Raw genomic sequence first — 23,733 nt, forward strand, 5'->3', positions numbered from 1 at the left:
ATTAGGGATAAGCTTAATAACTTACACATATATAACTGTTGTGCTTTTTATGGAAGCAGCAGAAAGGTGCCTCGTGGCCGTGCTACATGATAGGGATTTTGCTTATCTAATTCCCCATGATTAGCGGAAACATAAAATATGCTTAGTGTGGCAATTGCTAATCAAAATTATGAAGTTGTAATACATAATTCGTTTTTACCAAAAAGTTGAAAGGAAAACAAAGGATGATGACAAATGGGAAATGCCATAAATTGTTCCAAATCCCTAACCCGGGGGCTGGTTTGGGAGGAGAGACAGCAGTGTAACTGCGCAATCCTAATGGCAGGGATTATTGCAGGGTACTTCTTCAAGATTGTAAAATTGGTGGTGTCATTGCTGCCATATAAGGGGGACTGCACTAGGACAGAGAGAGAGAAAAAGGAGAAAGACAGGAGGACAGACAGAAAAAGGAAAAAACGCAGGAACAGACAGACAAGAGACAGACAATCAGGAAGGCTGCTAAATCTTACAATATGAGAGCTGTAAGGAAACACCAGAGGAGATTGCTGAGAGTCTATCTGGGTGGAGTAGTCTATTTCTAGGAAGGCCCAAAGATGACTGGGTCCTATGGTGGAGAGCGAGAGGCCATCTTTGAGAGTGGAGTGACAAGGACCCTGCCAGATGCAGCTGGCTTTCCTGAACCTTAAAAAGAGACTTGCTATGTAAGTAGAACTGAGCCCTGGGAAACCACAAGGTGCAGGAGTCAGCTGCTTGCCTTGAATCCCTTGACTTTGTAGTGAGCAGGGGGAGAAAAATCTGTAGATCCTTGCCCTATTTAACCAAAAATATTAATTTAATTAATTCCCCATTTGGCAGAACACTACGGGGTGAAGTTTGTTAAAATAAAAAATTAACAAAGCTCATGTCCCAGTGTGCACTGAAAACTATAGCCTATACATTAATTGGGTAATCCTTGTTGTCCAGCTGACCCTGACTTCTTTGAGGAAGAGGGGTGTCTTTGTTCTTAAATCAGTCTAACCTTTTTATCCAGCTTCCCCAACACAGGCCTTTCAGTAAGGGGGGTCTGAAATCCAAAATTCCCCAAATCATTCAATTTTTTTCTGTCTGACTTCCCAACATACACCAAAGGAATTGGGGTCTGAAAAACAAACCGATAAATCACCCTGTGTTTATTTTAAACCAAACGTGTGGGTGAAATCATAATTGCCATATGTATTTGAATCAATCTTGAAAACCTACTTCTAACTTTTTAAGCCTGCAGGAAAATCTAAATCGCATGACATTACATAAGTGCCTTCTTTATTGATCAATGTCATTATTTTGTGAAGTGAAATTTACAGAAATTGAAGAATTGTGCTGGTGTTCTTTTAACTCACTTTTGTGATTTGTTTATGCTGAGACAAGTTGATTGTGTTGCGCCACTGATAAAGTGGTGTTTTGACCTTTTTGTGCTAATTTCTATTACTTTTAATTTAAATAAATACCAATATATTTCCTGTACACCGGCCTGGCTCTTGGCTCATTCTTAGCTCAGGGGTGAGGGATACAAGGGGCATGATATGTGTCTGAGATAGGGCTAAAAAAAATAATCTGTTAAACAGTTTGTTGCATAACCACTTAAGTGGGGAAGGAAGGAACTCCCCGTGTTGATGGTGGCTTCCCAATACACTGCTACAAATTGGGGGCTCAGACTGGGATTTAACTTCCTATTCCTGACACATGCCAAGTACATTGTAACAGTCTATTCATTTTGATGTAATTGCATTAAGGTTGAGGGAAAGTCATCTTTGTTTTGTTAAAGTGCTGCTAGGACTTGACTCCTGAGTTCCAGGGAGGTGTACATATAGACAATTAAGAGTGTGTAAGAATGTATTTGAGTGGGGAAATTAATCAAGAACAGGGTGAGTTTGCCCCTGCATAAAGAAAGTTTTATTAAAGTGCAAAAAGCCAATTGTGAAAATGACTACTGTACAAATTCGGGAAGTGATGGAGCATCTCTTAACTACATTATTTCTCAAAAGAAAATGGATGATGGAAACTGACAAACCAGAATTGTGTGGGAGGTTACCTCAGTAAGCATTGATATTTGGTTGGAAGCTTGGATATTGCACAAAGCACTTGAGGCATTGTATATGGCCACCACTGCTTGTGATGAACAAATACAAATGGCTCAGCTAACTGCTCAGTTATATTTTCATTTGAATTTAGTAGAAGAACATTGGCAAAATAGTGAAGCTAGTAGGATGAATCAGGCTGGAGACCTGTCACAGGCCCAGGATCTTGTTCAAGAAATCAAAGCTGATTGAAACACACTGCAGCAAGAGAGAGCAGAGCATGAATGAAACACAGATTGTTCCACTGAAAAATGCACAAAAGGAGTGTGTAGAAAATCTGAGCACACTGCAACACAATACAAATGACCAGACTGCTCATAATAGAGTACTTTTGGAGGACATTATCGCATTCCAATCAGAAATAAAACAATTGAAAACTGAAAATAGTCAATTAATTATCAAAGGGTTGATTCCCAAAAAGACCTTTATCAGATATATCACCAGCTAAGAACTCTGAAACAACAGAGGATGCGGCTGATTCAGGAAAACTACCTCTTGCACCAGGATAACAGCGTCCTATTACAGAGGATAATTCAGTTGGAAATGGAGGTATAAAAGGGACAGTCTGGTTCTCAGGAACAGACCAGAATTAGAGAAGAAAGCACCGAGATTGTAGAGCGAGTGTGGCAAATAGAAGCTGAACTATTAGAGGCAGCAAAATGTAGGGTTGACCAAGAGATTAGTCTCCTGAATGAAAAGCGCCTTGAATATGTATGCAGTTTACAAGGCTCACAGAGGGAGAATTAATCACTTCATCAGGAGCTGCAGAAAACAAAAATTGGTTGGTAGCTCAGAGCAGGGTACATGAGATTAATCAGGCCTTATTGTCAGAATTAAAAAAGCCAGCTCTCTGTCTAGCTACAGAAAATAAATATAGACACAGGTGTGAGACCCTCACCAACAAAATGGAAAATTATAAACAGGACCTGAGGCACCTTGACCCCGGGCTCACTGACCAAGGCTCACTGACCAAGGTGTGGCACCCCTCCCGGCACCCCTCCCGGCTGGGGCCCCATGCCAGTCATTTAAATCCTCTCATGCACAAATGGGAACTGACCTCATGCATGTCACCTATCCAGAAAAGGGCGACATGAGGCAGTTCGACTTACTCAGGCCTAGTCCAACTGATCAGGAAGGGCAGTCCCTGTCTGATATTGATGAGTATTCATCTCTATCAAACAGACGGGAACGTGTCCGGACCAATGTGTCCTGGGAAGTAAGGAATAATATGGTAAGTGCTTCAGACCATGAAAACTCTTATGAGGAGAGAGTCAGGGAGTTAGATTGGCTGAAGATGCAACTACAAAGAGTCCACCTGCCCTTTTTGCTGAAGAAGAAAAGCCAGACCCTCAGCCCAGGAAGGGCATTCTAAAAACCTCTGTATATTCAGTGGAAGTGGGGGGATTCCCTAGAATTCCTGGTAGGAGGGATGAGGAAACTCGGTTCTATCTTGAGCCTTAAAGGAACTCCAGGGAAAGTGACCCTGAGAGTTCAATTTGGCCTAGGCAAGAGGAGTCCAGACCTGTGGTTCTGGGAGATATTCCCAGTCTCATGGAGATAGGGAGTGACTAGAAGACAGGGAAGGGAGTACCAGTAGCAGTTCTGAGTAAGAAGGTGAAAGGACTCAGGTGCATAGGAAGAAAAAGACAGCGAAGTAAAGCAAGGGTTTTGTGAAAGACCCAATGAGACAAATCAAGGCCAAAAAGAGCTTCCTGACCCCATACCACAAGAATGCCAAATATTCGTTATGGGAGCACCTGGAATTTTATGAGCAGATGATGGCATCATTCCAGATCAGTTATGATGTGAATTGTATAGCATTTGCTAAATGGACGTGCACCTGAGTACTCCAGTTTCTTTGCAGGACTGGAGGACCAAGATCATCACAAATGGTCCACTTATAAGGAGGCCATATTGTAACCCACAAGAGGCCCGTAAGACTGCATATAACTTGCCGTGTGGGGAAGATCAGGTGCCTAAGGAGTTTGTGCCAGAGTTAAAGCGTGCATTTGTTCAGTATTCCCAGCGGGCGAACACCAATAGTAGGGAGCTCATAACTACATATTTCAGTGCTCTCCCCAAATACATAATGACTCAGTTTGAGCATGACTTTCACGAGCATAGGACCCTGGATTGGGTTATTGAACAGGCCACCAGGATTTAAGAGGTCCAAAAGCCTGTTGAGAGTAAAAATACTGTCAAAACTCACCAAGTCTTCTAGCACAACTGCTGCTGCAAAGGTGGCAGAGGTCAACACGATCCCTTCTTTTGGATCTGGAGATGGGGGGCTGAAAAATTAACCATCCTGGCAACAATCAAAATGGCAAGCAGAAAGGATACCCCCCTCAACCTGGCCCAATCAAATGGTAGTCAGGCGGGAGCCCAGAACAATGATCCCTCTAACCCTGCCACCTATATCAGTCCCAGGTACAAGGGTACTAAACCAATCCTAGGGTATGTATACACTTCCCCGGCCCAAGCGGGAAGGACTAATCAGGTAAGTACTGCTCCAGGAAACTTCCCTCCAAACCTTCCTCAGGAGAGAAGTATCACTTCACCTCCCAATCTGAACTTTTTCCCATATATCCCCAAACCAGAACTTCCAAATCAATCCTCCTCTCTCTTCCCGGTTCCAGGACAATAGATCCCTGAACCTGGGAGAAGGGAAATTCAGAATGGAAAATTATGGGTGGAATTCCCAGTACCCGAGCTACTCCTGGAGAAGGAACAGTTACCCTTTTCAGGAGCAGCAGAGGTATAACTTGAGACCTCCCTATCACCCAGACAAGGTCTTGCAACTGGAGCGACAGGTCCAGTAACTGACCAATGATCTGGGGGGCATGCTGAGGGCTCCTTCCGATTCTCAACCTAAGCCTGCTTCCCTAACACCCAGGTCTGATGCCCCAGGAAGGAAATGATGGGGTGAAACCTCTGACAAATCACATGTTCCAGGGAGATGTCAAGCACTTGAGGAAACCTCCTTTCTCATCCGAACAGAACCCCTTAAAACCTCTCAGCCTGAAAGAGTCTCTTCAACCCCGAAAATGTTAGAACCCAAAGAGCAGAGTTTAGGTTGGAGAGGCCAAAGAAGAACCCACCTTGTGGAGGAACTCTGGATTATCCCTTTTTAAAGAGAAGAATCCCTGGAAGATTTAGATAAGCAGACCTTCTCGTTCAAAAATGGGGGGAGGCCTCCCAAAGAAAAATTAGTCGCAAAAGAACCTGAGTGGGACAGGTTAAGTAAGGAGACAGACCCAGAATCAGACACTATTCATCCCCAAACAAGTGAGACACAGAGAAGTGAAACGGTGGGGGTGTCCTTTCTCTAAACAGGTTTTGAGAACTGTTGCCAGGTAACAGGGACAGCCAATGAGCCAGGGAAAAGGAGATTCCCCAACAACTTGCATTGTGAGTTGCACATTTTTTTTACAGATTCCTGTACGCCGACACAGACAATTGCCCAAGATCACATAGTGAGTTCAATATTAAGAAAATGACCGCCAGGCTGTCAAATAACTCACACTTTCTTTGCACCTTGGAGGAAAAGGAAGGCTAATTTTATGCACCAGTTAAGGTGCAGGGTCAGTGTGCATTAACAGCTCTGGTGGATACTGAATCCAACGCCACCCTCCTGTCAAAAAGGGCCTTTGACCAACTAAACTCAGGATGGGAGAGGGCCACAAAATTCCACTCACCCCACTTCTGCGACAACTCCAAAATTTCGACAGGAATGATATTTGTGTCGAAGGGACTGCAGATTTGGACATATAAATTGGCAGGCACCTCCTGAAACATCGGGAGATCGTTATGACTCCAGAGGGCACACCTTGTTTACTGGGGACTTTCTCCTGAGGAGGTTATCACCTCTGATCAACTGTGTAAACAAGGTCCTCTGGACTTAGACTAACCACCCAATCAAATTAAAAATGAGCATTAATTATGTAAGCCTGAATGGTACCTGTCACGTAATTGACCAATGGTCTGAGAATGAAGAGTTCCATTTGAAAAAAAAAAATAACCAAGTCCCAGGCATCAATGTCATCTCTGTAGGAGAACAAACTGGTGATGGGAAACCTTCTCCATTTTTGAAAATCAACCTTCCTCTCACTTTTAAGTGGCAATGCACACTGGAAGGTAACACCCTAAAATTGTCCATGAGTCCGAAACAAGAAGAAACCTTGAGTACTGTGAATCCAGACAAGGAAGAGTCTGCTCAAAGTCTGACGGACATTCAGAAAAAGGGTGAGCAGTTTCTTTTCCCCATTCATTTAAATGTGGGAGATGAACCAATGCTCACCAGTATATGCCAGAATAATGTAAGGAGCTTCATCAGAAAAGAATTATTCAGGAATCTCCTAAAAGATCAGATCATTACCACATTTAAATTGATTGAGGAATGGGAAGTAGGTCTGGAAACACCAAATTCCAAACATCTACTGCCTAGCAGGTGTATGCTAAACATTTCCATTGGCATCAAAAGCATACACCTTAATTTTTGGGTTGTGAGAGTTGCCCCTTCCGCCTTTTATCTGGCAAGTGACATTCTCAACTGTTTTGCAATCAATTTTTACCTAATTAATAGTAAAGCCTGGTCCCGACTAGGGAGTAACCCCATGGGCTTTGACAACATTGAAATAGCATTCTGGTCAGCTCAATTGCTCCCTTATGTGGTTGAAGATCAAGTGTGAGAAGAGGTTAGCATCGCAGGACAGGTGTGACAATGGACTCTTTCCCTCAAAATTAAGTGATGACAGAAACTCAACCATCAGGATGCATATATAAATCTAAATTCCCATCTCCAACAACATGGTTTATATTTAAATCCGACACCTCTACTAGACTTAGAACACAAAACCATTTGAATATTGTTGGATAACAGTGACCCTCAAAGTGTCACTTTGCACAGAGACATGTTTATTGGAATGGCAGTTGATGCCCAACATTATTTTATTGATGTAGGTAATAAAATCATGGGACCAATCCCAAATGACTGTTCGACATCAGCTATGGTATTCCTTCAGAAAATATGTTTACTAGGCATGGGGGGTGTAAAGGGGAACTCTCTGCTCCTCATCAGCTTTTGACATCTGTAGACTCTGGCACTGGAGACTGGACAAGGACAAAGGAACGGACGCTCGGATGAGATTTCACAGTAATGAGATTTATTACAGGTTCAGAAGACACTGGAAGCAGCACACACGGCTCCTACAATCAGCTTGAATATAGAGACTTATTTCAATGATGCAATATTAACATGCAAATTCAGGATACATTTCTAATTGGTTCACTTAACTAGAATATAAGCCCTCCTTCTCTTTGATTGCTTGTCTTATATGTCACTCACAAAGCCCACATTATCTCATCTTGACAAGCATAGGTTAACTGACACCTACACTGATAAGCTCATTCCAGTATCAGCTAAACATAATTATAAATCCTTTAACACCTGCAAATAACCAGCTCTAATCTACTTCTTGAGGTCCTACCAAATTTACTTGGCAGCTAGTACTGTGATACACTTCATGAGCACATCGTATTTGTTGCTATGTAAGTAGCTGTTCTGTCTAATTGGTAGCTTTCCCATGAACTTATCAGATTTTCTATCCATCATTGTCTGCTTTCTCTGCAAAAATGTCTAAATATACCCTTCCAGATGTACTTTTCTAAAGTGAACTGCTGCCAAATAATTATTCATTATCTGCATGATTAAGAACTTTTGACACCTGCTCCTGAAGCCATTTTGTATTTTAGCATTGATTTTCGAATCTATCTCAGTCTGTTCAGCCTAGACGTTTGGCAACCAACAGTGAGGTGTAATTTACCTTTGTGCAAAATGAATTTTCTATCCAGTTTTCAGGTTCACATTTTAGATATTCATGATGTGCTTGCAATACCTGAGACACCCTTCATTTCCTGAATCATTCTGACCCCAAAAATATATGTCACGCTATATGCACTCTTTATCTTCAAAAAGTAATATACCTTTGATTTTTTCAATACTGGAACCATTGATCAGCCTCTTATGTTATCTATATTCAGTTTGAGGGGGGAGGACCTAGTAACTCTTATACGGGGGAATTTCCTGTTGTATTCATCCTACCCCTATGGTGTGGAAGAGGTGACCTGTGACATTAGGAGGGAGGAGGTAGTGTTCAGAGCACTACCTCAAATCCCCTGTCCAGGTCAACACCATCAAAAGAGATCTCTCCACCCAACTGGAGGATACCGCTGAAATTGCCATGCTTGAGGTCTTTCAAAGTTCCAAGCAGATGATTGAGGAAAGGATCAACCTGTTTGACGCCTGTGAGACCGAGGAGCAAATACAAAAGCTAAAATAGGTCTTCCTGGAAATCCAATATATCTTTTCAGCAGAATCATATGACTGTGGACGCACATCCATTGATTCAACCACCATTCCCATGGACCCCAAGATGGCTCCCGTATTTGTGAAACAATACCGGTTACATCTCAATCCATGGAGTCACTCACAGAGATCATTAAGAATTTAGAATCCCATGGGATAATTTGTCCGATCCACAGTCCCTTCAAGAACCCGGTACTCGGGATCCTCAAACCAAATGGCCAATGGAGACTATGTGCAGACTTGAGGGAGTTGAACAAATGGGTGCACATGTTAAGATGGCCCCTTCCCTACATAGATCAGGGACTTGCCCAGATCCAAGGGTCAAAGGTGTACACCGCCAGTGACCTAACCAACAGTTACTGGACAGTACCCGTGAGCAGGGAAGACCAGTACAAGCTTGCCTTTACTTTGGGGACAACAGTACCTGTGGACCCAAACATCATTTGGATTCAGAAACTCCGGCAATGAGTTCAACATCTTCCTACATATGGCCATGCCCGATTTGGGTGAAAGGGGAAACCTGGCCTTTGTGGATGATGTTTTGATCAAGAGCTCAACCGTGGAGGAACATATAGTAGAAATCTGCTATGTTCTAAGCCAGTTGCAGAAGGCAGGAGCAAATCTGTCCTTTCAGAAGGTACAGTGGTGTAAGACCCGAGTGAACTTCTTAGAGCACGAGATCACACCTGAGGGTCTTAATCCCCAGGCGAAGAAGGTGGAAGACTTATTGAAAGCAAAAGACCCTACCACTCTGTAAGAATTAAGAAACCTTCTTAGACTTTCTAATTACAGTCAAACAATCATTGAATACTATGCAGAGGTCTCTTGACCCTTGGTCCATTTATTAAAGGCTGCAGTCAAGTGGGAGGAGGGTCCACAACAATCTGAGGCAGTTAAACAACTGAAAAGAAACATTTCCCAGGCTCCTTGTTTGGCTTACCCCATAAAGAATAAAGACTTCTTCTTGGAGAAGGGTTTATCAGATACTTGCCTAACATCAGTATTGTACCAAAAGCATGACAAGGTCAACACAGTCATCTCAAGACGTTGTCCTCTGTGGAGGAAAAATTCAATGATTGCAAGAAGGCACTTCTGGCAACCTTGTGGGTGCTGAAAAATTACGGCCCATTCAAACAGGTGGATAACATCATTGTCGAAACTCCTCACCAACCCTTGCAATATCTACAAGTTGACAGAATCCGGGCGGGGAATGTTCGTAATTCCAGAATTACTTCCTGAATTCTGTCTATGCAATGCTTTCCTGTGGACATCAAATATGGCCAAAACAAGAAGATTCCCCTAGCGCAAGAGTTGGCGGACTTGCATGAGTGTGCTAAAGAAAACTATCTTGAGGGCGAAGGTCTAATGACCAACAACAACATGGAGGCGTACTTAACTTCCCCGCACAAGGTCTATGAAGAAGACACGTGTCAGGGGATACCCACAGTTTATGTGGATGGGTTCTCCTACCACGTTGATAGCAACGGAGAAAAAGAACTGGTGGTTGGCATTGGGAATGCCTGTGTGAATAATACCCCGGAACCCTCTGCTGGTTCTAAAATAGGACCCCAAAGTGGTCAGGTTGCAGAGTTGATGGCTGTTTATCAAGCCACCCTCACTGCAGTGCACCCCCAACTCAATGAACTGGTCATAATCACTGACTCTGATTTTGTCAGCAATGGGTTTGTGGAACACCTGATTAACTGGAATAATCGAGGCATGCTTTGTGCCAACAACAAACCCCTAACGCATGCCAAACTGATCCAGTTAATTGACGACCTGATGACCTTCAATGAGATGACCATCTATTGGAAGATGATAAGAGGTTGTTCCAAGATAGAGGGGCAAGATAAGACTGGGAATGACCTGGCTGACCATCTGGCTGCAGCAGGATTTCATAGAAACAGTATCCCTGCTGGGTGAAATCCAAATGACAGATGTCACTAGGTCACAATCTTGGGCTAACAGCGAACTCTCAATAGCCCAGTGGAGGAATGATATCCCAGATTCAGATTTGATCACTGCACAGAAAGAGGACCCAATCATTGGGAATTTCTATCAACACATTGAAGACCCTGGAAGCTTTCCTCTAACAGAGTCGAATTATTAAAAGGATCTCCTGGTGTTGATGAGGTTTTCCAAGATGTTCCAGATCAAAGATGGTTAATTGGTAAGGAGAGCCCTATTTGGCTGTGACCAGTGGGTGGTACCTACCTCATTATGAAGCCTGATGTTGAACAATGCCCATGATGCGGCCACTGCCACTGCCGGTCATAGGGGGTTTCATACAACATTGGAAATCCTGCACAAGGTTGCCTACTGGCCACACATGGTCCAGGACCTCAACATTTATCTAAAGGGGTGTCTTGTGTGTGCTCAATTCCAACCCAGTTCACTCACACACAGAGGTCCCCTACAAAAAAGGGGACTGACATTTCCTTGGTCAGATTTGCAAGCCGATTTCACCGGACCATTGATTCACTCCTCTTGAAGAAACAAGTACATGTTGACTGTGACATGCGTGTTCACGAAGTGGGTAGAATGTCTACCAGCCCCAAATTGTAAGGCATAGACAGGTACTGCACACCACATCCCCTCTCATTTTGGCATACCGCAAAGGATTGTGTCAGACCGAGGAAGCCATTTTACCATTGAGCATTGAGGTAATGGCGAAAATGTGAGAGATTCTAAGGGTAAAAAGAAAACTCCACATTGCCTACCGCTTGGCCTCAAGTGGGGGTGGGAGGTAGAGAGATATGAGTATCTTAAAGAAGTTTTTGGCAGACTCTGGACCCAGTGGGAACATCCAATTGCCTCTTATCATGATGGCTATTAGGTCTACACCATCTTCTGCAACAAAGATGTCTACATTTGTGATCATGAACAAACAAAAAATGGTCTTTACACATAATCTACTCTATACCACTCAGGAGAAAAAACACTGATAAATGCGTCCACTACTTATGAGTACATTGACAATTTAAGGAAGCACCTCCAACATGCTTTTGCTTATGATAGCACAATTTAGAAAAGTCGGCTGAAGGAATGAAGACCTACTATGATCTAAAGACCACTGAGAAAGATTATGAAGTAGGTGACACGGTTTCCATGTACAATGTTTAAAGTAATAAGGAGAAGAAGCAGAAATTCCTCCGATCTTGGCGTGGTGAGTTTGAAATTGTGGATTAATATGTCACCTGTTGCTTACAAGATCTGCAACCCAAAAGGAGAACTGACAGGAGAAAAATGGGTCCACATCCACCAGTTGAAAAGTTATCATCCCAGACACACTTTACGACTGATTGATGAGCCAAATGAAAGTCAAGCTAAGGAACCATCTGAAGAATGAAAAGGAAGAATGAAAAATGAATATATATCAGGGAGTATTTTGCTTGGTGTTACTGTGCAAATGAAGAAAATAAATAAAATGTTTTTTGTGAAATGGAAATGGCATGTTATAACTGTATGTTGTTGTTTTTGTAATAAATTCTGTGTAAATCTTACTGGGGAAAACTCTGCGTAAAAAGTACTGAAACTTTCTTTCTTTCTTTTATTAGAGAACTAACCTCCTTCAGCCTGGAGGTGAGAGTGGAGTCCCTCGAGAACCCCAGGGACCCGGAAAGGAAGGAATAAGGGGTGCCATGCCATGCCCATGCCCTCCAATCCAAAGAAGGAAGGGGAGGCTGGAGTGGGCACTCCCAATTGAAGGAAGAAAAGGGGGTTCCAATGCCATGCCCCCCAACCCAGAGATGGAACGGGAGACTGCAGTGCCCACTCCCTGATGAAGTAAATGGCACCTAATGAAACCCCACGCTGCCCTGCTCTTCCCCAACAATGAGTCATCTTAGAACCAGGGGTGGGGCATATGAGGTGCATTTAAAAGCCCCAAACAGAAGTCCCTTTCACATGAATAGCAAGATTTTAAACACTGAAACAAAAATGGCCTGGCATCTGTTTTTGTTTTCCAAGGACAGTTAAAGAGCCATGTGGAAAGGGGCCTACCTGTCATTACAATGGATAAGCAGCATTTTCATTTACAAAAAAAGGAGGAATCAAAGATCCCTGTCACATGTAAACCAGGATTTTTAAACATTGAAAACAATAACGACCTGCACGTGTGTGTGCAAATAAACATGTTTTTTGAAAAAATAAAAGTAAAAAAATATCACTGCTCACAGAAAAATGTCAGGAAAACAAAACATGAAGTGTGATTTGACAGAGAGCAATGTATATTGTATATTATGTTTCACCCTCAAAACTGCAGTGACATTTGAAGAGCCACTTTGTCTTCATGAAATAAAATGTTAGCCTGTGGGCAAAACTTCACAAGGCCATCTCCAACTTCCAGTCTGGATGTCACACCTCCCAGCTAATGACCAACCACAATAAAAATGTCCTGTCAAAGGCATTGAAATTCAGTATTCTCCAGACATGCTGTCTCTGAAAGCAGGGACTTCAAGAAAAGTCATCCATGGCTGGAGCACAACTAATATGTGTGAATATGGGGGCACCTACTTCAAAGAACAAGCTTCCAACACAAAGGAGACTGATAAAGGTACAGGCTGACCCAGTGAAAACAAATGGCCAGAAGCAGGGGCAGGTCCCTTTGTCCCACATGACCATTCACAATTTATTTAAAATGACTATTATCAGTTAGGCATTTTTCTCAGCCATCATAAGGCGGATGGATTTCAGCTATGTACTATTTTTTTTTGTAATTTCCAGGTAATTTTGTGGATATAAAATCCATCTTCCTGTGACTCTGGGAACTATAAGGGCCAGTTAAACTAGGTTTCTGGCTGATCTGAACATGTTCTAAATGTGAGAGTTGTTGAGCGGGTGGAAACTGAAATTAGGGATATACTTAATAACTTACATATTCAAAGCCGTTTCACTTTTTATGGAAACAGCAAAAACGTGCCGCATGGCCATGCCACATGATTCAGATTTGTTGGTCAACTTGTGTAATTCTCCATGATTACCAGAAACAGAAAATATGTTTAGTCTGGCAGTTGCTAGAAAATTCATGAAGTTGTGATACATAACTCTTTTTTGCCACAAATTTGAAAGGAGAAGAAAGGATGATGACAAATGGGAATTTCCATATGTTGCTCCAAACCCCTAAACCAATCCTGACTTGGAGGCTGGGTTTGGGAATAGAGAGAAGGGTAACTGTCCAATCCGAGTGGCAGGAATTATTGCAGGGTACTTCCCCAAGATTGTAAAATTGGTGTTGTCATTGCTGCTATATAAGGGGTACTGCACTAGGACAGAGAGAGAGAAAAAGCAGAAAGATGGGAGGACAGACAGAGAAAGTTCAAAGACAGGAATAGACAGACAAGAGACAGACCATTGGGAAGGCTGCTGAAGCTTGCCATCTGACAGCTGTAAGGAGACACCAGAGGAGATTGTGGAGAGTGCATATGGGTGAAGCTGTCTATTTCTAGGCAGGCCTCAAAGCTGACTAGGTCCTGTGGTGGAGAGTGGGAGGCCATCTTTGAGAGTGGAGTGACCAGATCCCTGCCCTATGTTTCCAGAGTGTCCTGCAATACAGCTGGCCTTCCTGAACATTAAACAGAGGCCTGCTATGTAAGTAGAACAGAGGCAACTAAAAGCTGGGGGAGTTGCTCGCCTTGAATAATTTCCCTTTTTAGTGAGCAGGTGGGCAAAACTGTGTGTATCCTAAGCCTATTTAACTAAAATATTAATTTAATTAATTCCCCATTTGGCAGAACACTATGGGGTGAATTTTGTTATTCAAAATTAACAAAGCTCACTTCCCAGTGTGCACAGAAAACTATAGCCTATAAGTTAATTGTGTAAACCTTGTTGCCCAACTGACTTTGTTCTTAAATCAGTACAACATTTTTATCCAGCTTCCCCAATGCTTGCTGATCAGTAAGGGGGATCTGAAATCCAAAATTCTCCAAATCATTCCAATTTTTCTCTCTGACTACCGAACATAGACCAATGCAAAGGGGATCTGAAAAACAAACTGCTAAATCACCATGTGTTTATTTTAAACGAAAAGTGTGGGCAAAATCTTAATTGTCATAAGTATAATGCATAATCTTGAAATCCTACTGCTAGCCTTTTAAGCTTGCAGAAAAATCAAAATTGCATACCATTACATACATGCCTTCTTTATTGATCAGTGTAATTATTTTGTGAAGTGAAATTTACACAAAGGGAAGAATTGTTTTCGTGTTCTTTTTAACTCACTTATGTGATTTGTTATGCTGAGAGAAGTTGATTGTGTTGTGTCATTGATAAAGTGGCGGTTTGACCTTTTCGTGCTAATTTTTATTACTTTTAATTTAAATAAATAGCAATATATTCTGCGTACACTGGCTTGGTTCTTCGCTCATTGTTAGCACAGGGGCGAGGGACCCAATGGGCATGATATTTGTTTGAGATAGGGCTAAAAAAAAGAATCTGGGAAACAGTTTGTTGCATAACCACTTAAGTGGGGCGGGACTGAACTCCCTGTGTTGTGGGTCGCTTCTCAATACACTGTTACAAGTGCCACATGTCGTTTGGAATCCATTGGATGCAGTTAACAATATTCTAGTTCTAAGTCTCACTTTTCTTCGGCTGAATGCCTGTAAATTCTAACAAAATGGAGCGAGGCCCATTCTTGCTCATTCACTAGGCCTTATGTTTAAATCACTGTTTTGTACTAGCTTCTATATTTCAATGGAACTCCACACTTAGCCAGTTTCTCACTCACAATGGGTCCTAGCCTGGCCTCTCCATCTCTGTAACTCTGACACTGTCTTATTACCCCACAACCCTTTGACTTTTCAAGTGCTACTTCCTACAGATATGCCTTTCTTTTTATATTTTGGGGAAGGTTGGTAGTTAAGGCAGTACTAATAAATCTCGTTGTCTTAATGGGGGAAGAAAAGCAGAGGGAAGTGGGAAGAAGAGGGGCGTGGGGAAAATCAATAATGGGGTCGCCATGTAATTGTTGTACTTCTTGGAGGATCTCTCATTGGCTGTATTAGCCCTGATTTTCAGACTTATATAACCCCAGATGTAAATCTAATTTCATATTAATGCACTATGCTGTTAACCTTTGTCCAGCTGGGTCAGATAATTATCACAAATAAACTCACACTCATCTGTGAAGGTACATCTTTTTTACAGGACCTGAAAACAATTCTAACATTGGTTCGTTTTTTATAGGTGAAGTTTGTACGTTTTATTGTGATTTCATGAATTGCATTCTGTTGCTCCCTGGTTAAAAAATGTGCATACGAAAGGAAAGTCAACAAAAAGCAGCATTTTGAAAACAATGATCACCTACCAAAAAGTCGGTCGTGCTGAAACGGCTGCCAGTGTAACTGTTCGCCAGAAAAACACTAATTTGAGGACTGGTGACACCCCTCCCCCTTGTCCCTGAGGTGGAGCTGATGGAGGATAACTCACTCCCATGGCGGCTGCCCCTGGCAATGCCCTCAGGTGCTATATGAAGGGCTGTATGGGGCTTCCCCGCTCGGGGGAAAGACACTTTGCAGATGGTGCAAAGGGGGTGGGGACATAAAGACATGCCAGCAGGACCTGACAGCACTTCTGTGACCTCCAATGAAGGAGATTGTTCAGGAGAGTGGAGATTGGCCAAAGTGCAAGGCAGCTGTCAGTGAGAAACGATGGTGGACTCCTGCCATTTCTGCCGTCCCACCAGATTTAAGTGAGGTAAGGGATGTTGCACAGAGGAAGGGCAGCTCATATCTGAGGGGCGCCGCAGTAAGAGAAGTGGTCCAGTTGTAGTTCTGGGTCACGGTGGTTTTGCTGCTCGGGTCTAGTAGAGAACACTCCATAGTAATCCAGGTTTCACTGCCACTGCCTGTAGCCTGGAAAGGAAGAGAGAGAACCACTTGTGGAGCTTCCCCAGTGTGTTCACACTCGACCCAGGTTAAAAACAAGAAAACAAGCTAAGAGCAATTCCTGCTGCCAGGAGGCAGCCGTGAATCAGGTGTGCCTCCCCCTTTAATCACGCATGCCTCTAACAGTCATGGGACCTATTCAATAAAAAGACTCAATAGGAAAGGAAGGAACCCCACCCCAGTCCTCCACAGAGAAGCTTACTTAAGCAGGAAATAAATAATAATTAAATGCAAATAAAGGGTGCTCAGTACCAAGTTTATTTAGTTCTACTCCTAGCCAAATGAGACGTGAAAAATCATCTCTAAAGTGCCTCACTGTGCTGGAAAAAATGAACAACTTGGAGAAAAACAAAGAGATAATGGAGGAATGTAGAATTCAAGCTGCCTCACCTTATTAAAGCATGCTACGAGGGAATGATGCTTGCCAGTGCATTGGATAACCGGTGTGCATTTCGGGTGCATACATGTCCGAGGATAAGGAGTAGACTCAGTGAAGGCCTTGAAAGCTTCATCCACGGCCCTAGACTCAAAGAAAGCAAACCCAGGGGGAAGAACTCATTAAGACAGCCACAGTTTGCATAGACACCAGGACACAATAAAGTAAATGAAAGGGGGAAATTATCAAATTAAAGTGCAACCCATGATATGTGGGTGAGGCGGGCTAAAAAACCGTGAAGAAAAGAAAAGGAAAACAGAGGCAGCCAGACCAAAGGTACCCACAGCCAGTTTTCATCATGATGGCCTTCAAGGAACCCTCAGTTCTGTACCGAGGACAAAGGGAACAGAAGCAAGCTGGCATTAGCGGAGGGGGGTCATTAGGTTTGGTTTTTATTTTGGTGTTCTGCAGTTGTTGGTTTATGGTTAAAGCAGACGTCATAAAGGATAATACCGAGCTGAATGTGTTCAGTAGAACAATAGTAGTGAGGTTGCTAGGTGTCTACCTTGACTTTGAATCTTTGTTGGACATTTTATTTCTATCATGAGGACCAATGTCCTTCTCAAATAAAGGTTGACTCAGTTCTCCTAGCCAAGTTTAGTGTAAATTATAGTCTTAGTGCAGAACAACTGGCACATGTCTGAGTTGCTAAAAGGTTGATAGAAATCCCCTCCCTGGGTGGTGCAAAATAACTTGCATTTTGTATTTTTTTGTAGTGTTGTGTGTTCTATGTTACATCTTCTCACCACCTCACAATTTCAGCCAGTGCTGGATTTAGACCCATATTAATTGTGCAGGCCCTATCCGGATTTGTAAAAAAATAAAAATACTCTGCCCCAGATTACACCCTAATTCATCTGTCATGAACGCAGTTACACCACTAAAGTTCATGGACCACAATTAGGAGTAGCTAGAGGTTCCAGCTGTCACCTATGGCAATACCCTTGGTACTTGCTTTGTGACCCCAGTTCTAATGACCCTCACACTTACATGTTAAAGAGTAATTAGTTGCCAAGGGATACAACACTCTTCGACTGACACATATCACGTTGGTTTTGCCACTCTGAGTGTGTTCCTTCCCATTTAATTTTTCAAAATGATTACTTTTTATACAGTGGGACCATCACCACCACCATGAACACTCCTCAAGGACTCCATGCTTTGTCCATTGGCATAAGAAAATTATACATTTTGAATAGCACTTGCCATGCCGTCTTCAGAAATTATTAGTGTACCTGGAGATGCTGCTCTCTGTATTCAATGAGTGTGTGTGTGTGTGTGTAAAACATCTTTGCGTTTGCAGCTTGTTTAAATGTTACGTGTTATGCCTTTTGTGTGACACTTTATTGTAAATTATGCCAAGTACTTATACCTCTGTGTGTACCTTTAGGAAATATCCTTATTATGCAGTATGGAGAAAGGGATGCGGTAGCTCAGTGAATTATGTGCTTGCCACTAGTAACTATGTTAATTCTTCATCGCAATACAAATACATCATACTTGCTTAGCCGACAGGTTTTGAAAGAAATGTTTTTTATATGTTCAGATTGATTTAGAATGTGATTTGGTGCTTCAAACAACTGCTTTCTTAAACAGAAAGAACTGGTTCTGATCAGGGTTAATGAAGGAACACACTATTACTATGTTGATGTATAATCATAAATGGGATGGCAGAAGTTATAGTCTCCTGGTTAAATTAGAGAGAGGGAGTGAAACAGGTTCCCTGATCACAAACCCCAGCTTGTGCTCTAGACCAACATATATGATACTGCGCAAAGCATTTTACCTCACAGGGCCTACTTTTCCCTTGCTGCTAAAATTGAGATCACCTACAACTGAGACATTTCAGCTTGTGCCATTAAAAAGAAATAATACTAATAAGCTTAAACATGCCTCTATTATATCATGCATTGCCTGTAATATGATGACATTAATTGGGGCTGCACCTAGAATATGTGCACAGCACTTGGGCTTGTGAGGCTGTAGCTTGCATATGCTGACTATAGATTGCGCATGAGGCTTAACGTGGAATGAGACGGTGCAACTTGCCTTTATAAGGCTGCAGGCTGCATATTACTGCAGTGTCTAGCATGCGAGGCAGCAGTTAGCGTATTATTTCTGTAGATGGCATTAGAGGCGTTAACAGATTTAAGATGTCAGCAACAGGCTATATGAGGCTGTGCTGGAACATGAAATCAATGTTCCTTGTCTAAAATGCCTGCCCACACTGCATATCGAGACAGCATCAGAGTTGTTTTATACATTGCCCACTTATTGTGTGTTTGTATGTTTCTAATGTCACTTCCTGTAATGCTACTCGGATCAAAGGTCAGATGACATCACTGTGCTTCCACATCCTGTAATGTCACCAGGACTGTGAGGACGCTTTCGCTACCTCTGCCGTTTTAGTGAATGGGCATATCTGCTACATTGGTGGCGAGGCCACCTTCTGATTATCTCTATTCAAGGAAAAATATGTTAGTAGCAGGGACGTTAAGGTGAGCATTTAATGCAACAAAACCCTGGAAATTCAGCTAAAGCCACCTTAACTGTGTGCCCCCTGTTGCGCAGACTAAAACCACAATGATGACATCACAAATCACATCACTGATGACATCACTGGTGACAACACTAATAGCATTGTATATAACTGATTACATAAATAATGGAATTAGGCATAACATCATGTATAAGTTAGCCTATGAAAACTTTGATTACCTTAAGAAAAATTTGGGCCGTGGACTTGCCCATGACAAAGGCTGGGCTCTCTGGCCAGCAGCAAAGGCCATAGCTAGTGGTCGCCTAGTGTTCAAAAATACTAATGTGCATGATTAAAAGCCATGCCTAGCAGCCCATCACTGTTTTAAAATATACAGTGGGCAACGTTGAAAGCTGTAGTCAGTGGCCATGGCAAAAGGCCATAGCTAGTGCCAATTAATATGTCAGAATTTACTAGCATTTTGTTGAAAACCATGGCTAGTGGCTGGTTAGTGTATATAATGTACAGTGGGCAAGGTCGAAGGCCAAAGCTAGTGGCTGGTTAGTGTTGTGTAATACACAGTGGGCACGGCTGAAGGTAATCGCTTATTGCATTTTATTATTTTAGAATTGACAGTGGACATGGTCAAAAGATGTACAAACTGATCGAGGTCAAAAGCCATGACTAGTGGCCCATTTATATGTTAGAATATAGGGCCTCATTATGAGGTGGGCGGTAAGGAATTACCGGCACTGGTAAGGGCACCGGTGCCGGTAATCCGTTACCGCCCTACTACGAGTTCCCTTTGCGGGCCCTTCCTTAACGCCTGGTTTTTTCAGGCGTTAAGGACGGGACCCACAAAGGGACTCCACAGCTAATAACGGTACCATTATTAGCGTCTTCCCCATTCCCATTGAGCCTTATGGGGGCTCAAATGGGAATGGGGAATGGCCCTGGTGAATGGGGAATTACCGGTCCCTCCGACCTCGGAATGGACCGGTAATTGCTCCATTCACCAGGGCAGAGTCGTCGGAAGGGTTTTGGAGGAAGCCATGGAGCTATTTGGCTACCTCCAACCTCGTAATGAGGCCCATAGAGTGGGCACAGTCAAAGATTGTGGCCACTGGCCAGTATTGTGAAAAAGTCCATGCTCAAAAAGGCCCTTTTTGGGACGAAAGCCATTCCGGTGGCGTCATTTTGGTGCAAGGAATGTTTCAGCGTGGCTGACATTGCAGCCATGTCTAAATGTCCTTATGCTAAATAAGATCACAGGACTCCAATGAAACAAACCTTACCACCACCCACTTGCATTGCTTTTCTTTTAATTAAAAAAAAAACCTGGTCTGCCAGAGCTCAAGACCCAGCATTTAACCACTAGGCCACAATAGGTTGCTGCTTCACAAAGCAAACATTTCATACTTAGCCTATAATTTAATATGTTCAATGATAAAAGGCTAGGTATGAAGCTTGTAAAAATCCAAACAATAACGTCATTGTAGCATAATGGTTAAGTGCTGTATCTCGAACACCTTGGGCCTCATTAGGACTCAGGTGTTAAGGGGTTAAAAAGGTGTCGGCGCCGTTAAAGCCTTAACGCCTTACTACGAGGTCCCTTTGCGGGACCCGACCTTAACGGCTGGTCTAGACCAGCCGTTAAGGTAGGGCCCCGCAAAGGGACTCTCGAGGTAAGTATGGTACTGCAATTTGTGGTACCGTACTTACCGCCTTCCCCATTCCCGTTATGCCCTACGGGGCAAAAATGGGAATGGGGAAGGGCCATGGTGGCATGGGGAATTACCGCCCCGCCAACCTTGGAATGGGGTGGTAATTCCCCATTCCGCCATGGCGGACTCCGGCATTGTCCATGGTGCTAATAGCACCATGGTTTTCCGCCTGAGTCCTAATGAGGGCCCTTGAGTCCAGGGTTCTCTAATAGCAGTGTTCAGCATAAATGTGATTGTTTTTATTTCATTTTTTCTGTTTTATGAACATATGGATGCCATGCGTTATGAGATATTTAAAACTAAGAAAACACACAGGCCCTCATTACGACCCTGGCGGAAATCGCGGTGCTAAATGCACCGCGGAGCACGGCGGAAAGCTGCCGATAGCGCCATGGAGGTTGGCGGATTTTCCGCCCCATGCCGACCTTGGCGGGGCGGTAAATCCCCATTCCCCATTTTACCCTTCCCCATTCCCATTTTTGCCCCATAGGGTATAATGGGAGTGGGGAAGGCGTTAATTGCGCCACCGTAAAATACGGTGGCGTGATTAACATCAAGGTCCCGTAGCGCCATGGATTTCTCCGCCCGGAAAAACCAGGCGGAAAACGTTCCATGGCGCTACGGAAGCTCGTAGTAGGGCGGACGGGTCCGCCGCGAATAACGCTGGCGTAAACCCACTCCGCCAGGGTCGTAATGAGGGCCACAGCATTCAGGACTGTGGACTGTCTGTCATCCATGCAGTAACCGGTACCGACCCTGCTTAGTTTCAAAGCGAGGAAAGATCTAGCCCCCTTAGGCCATGTTACTCTAAGAGTTCTTCTAAGGGAGGGCTGATATGTTAGGCAACATGGCCTTAGTGGGCTCACCCCTTCCTCACTTTCAAACTAAGTAGGGTTTGTCCCATTTACTTCAGGGATGAGAAACCCACTGTTGCTGTAAAAATACCTGTTTTTTATTTCGTATTATTGACTGGGAGACTGCAAAACCTTCAAAGGCTGACAATGGCAAGGTTTAAAAAAAATTAACAATTCAGATGCCTATTCAGTCACCCATCGATGCAGTTACTGACCCTGCTAAGCTTCAAAGCAAGAAAAGGGCCCATTCCTCTAAGTCAGTCCAACCTTTTTGAATGTGGGGCCGAAGCATTCACTTTTTGTCACCCAGTGGGCCGGCGAGCCAAAAGTCAACAACCTCACCCAAAGCAGTATATTAAAAAGCGATATTGTGTGACCTTTGACACAATAGCATCACAGGCAGTGATAGCCATGCAGTCCCAAAGATAGCTTTTGGTGTCATGGGCAGTGATCAAAGGTTAGTTGCTTGTGATTTCGTTCAGTGTCTATGTGTTAATATTTTTCTGAAATAGTGGGGGCGAGCGAGCATAGCGAGGGAGCTACAAGGTTCTAGGAAGGGTTTGGGGGGGTTCCCCCCCGAAGAATTTTTTTTCAAATATGGGGTTGAAATTGTGCATTTTACAGCAGAAAAGGTGACCAAAAAGCCATAAGTTTACAATCAGTTCTAAAGGGGAACATGAAAATTCCATGTCACCAACAGCAGAAAAGAACATTTTACAACACAGCACATTTTAATGATCAATGTGTCCACAGTGTAAGACAGCACTGTCACTGATGTAACACATTGTCATGCTGGTTGTACCCAAACTATGCCCCTGTAGCAACATGTCTATGCTGGCTGTTCCCAATTTAGGCCAGCATTGTCCTGTACAAAGCATGATTGAAGCTGCCTAAGCATGTGCAGTGTGCCCAATACATATGGCAGCTTATCTCTGTAATACACATTACTTCTGTGGTGATGAAAGAAGCATAATTCAATTCAACAGATAAAATGTGGAAAAGCGATCACCCAAAGGTGAAACTAATTGAAGAAACGCAATGTGAGCACAATCTTAAAGTATGTAACCTGGCAGGCCTAGTGCACACTTTACCTTTTCTTTCATCAATAAATCAGATGGAGTGCGCGAACACAGTCCCCCAGTACCAGAAATAATGCAGTCGTGTATCCTGCATTTGGGAACATAGCAGGGGTCAGCAAATCCGATGTGCAATGGGATTAAGCCTCACCGTGGGAGATCTGCCCTTGAGATCAGATTCTCCCCTGCCAGCTAAGTATGAGTTGCATTCAAGAGGGCAGGGGTTGGGTCAGTTCTGGGAAGCCCCGCTAAGCGAGGGTGAGAAGGCAGGCCCTGACCCAGCCCCAACCCCCCACCCCCTCTGGAAGCTCTGAGCATCTGCAGAGCTGCCTGTCCCACGTGTAGGGGGAAGCTCCAGCAGGCAGAGCCCAACAGAAGAGCAGATTGTAGCGCAGTTCCTTTCTCCCATCAGGCCCTGCTCGGCCCGAGATTTGTATAAATAGCAGGATGGCTCATCAGGCCTGTTGCAGTCTGCCCACTGACCTGTCGGCCCCACACGGGCCCATGGCTCTCCTGAGCGGAGCTGCTCAGCGCTAGCCCCATTGACACCATCATAATCATCCTGGACCTCGACGCTCCACCACCCCTGAACCTCAGAGTTCTGCTCAATGACAATGCTGAAGCTTTGACATCTTTGCCGTAACCATATGCCGTGTTGTGTCAGCCGAGCCTGCACAGCGCCAAAGGCAAGTATTCCCTTGTCCGTGCCCAGAGGTTACGGAGTCTTCCAGTGCCATCCACTTGGCACGGCCTACTGTTCCCAGCGTTTTCTACCTGCAAATCAGCACCACTGCCAA

General features: G+C 43.5%; 1 non-coding gene across 1 annotated transcript; it reads right to left on the reverse strand.

Moving 5' to 3' along the window:
* Window positions 1-22,972: 22,972 nt before the first annotated feature.
* Window positions 22,973-23,136, reverse strand: LOC138490649 (U1 spliceosomal RNA). The gene has a single exon (XR_011275580.1). It is a non-coding gene; the product is annotated as a U1 spliceosomal RNA (small nuclear RNA).
* Between the last annotated feature and the right edge of the window lie 597 nt (window positions 23,137-23,733).

The sequence above is a fragment of the Ambystoma mexicanum genome, chromosome 9 (genome assembly GCF_040938575.1).
Source record: "Ambystoma mexicanum isolate Mex_15411 chromosome 9, UKY_AmexF1_1, whole genome shotgun sequence".
In the NCBI taxonomy this organism is placed as follows: Eukaryota; Metazoa; Chordata; class Amphibia; order Caudata; family Ambystomatidae; genus Ambystoma; species Ambystoma mexicanum.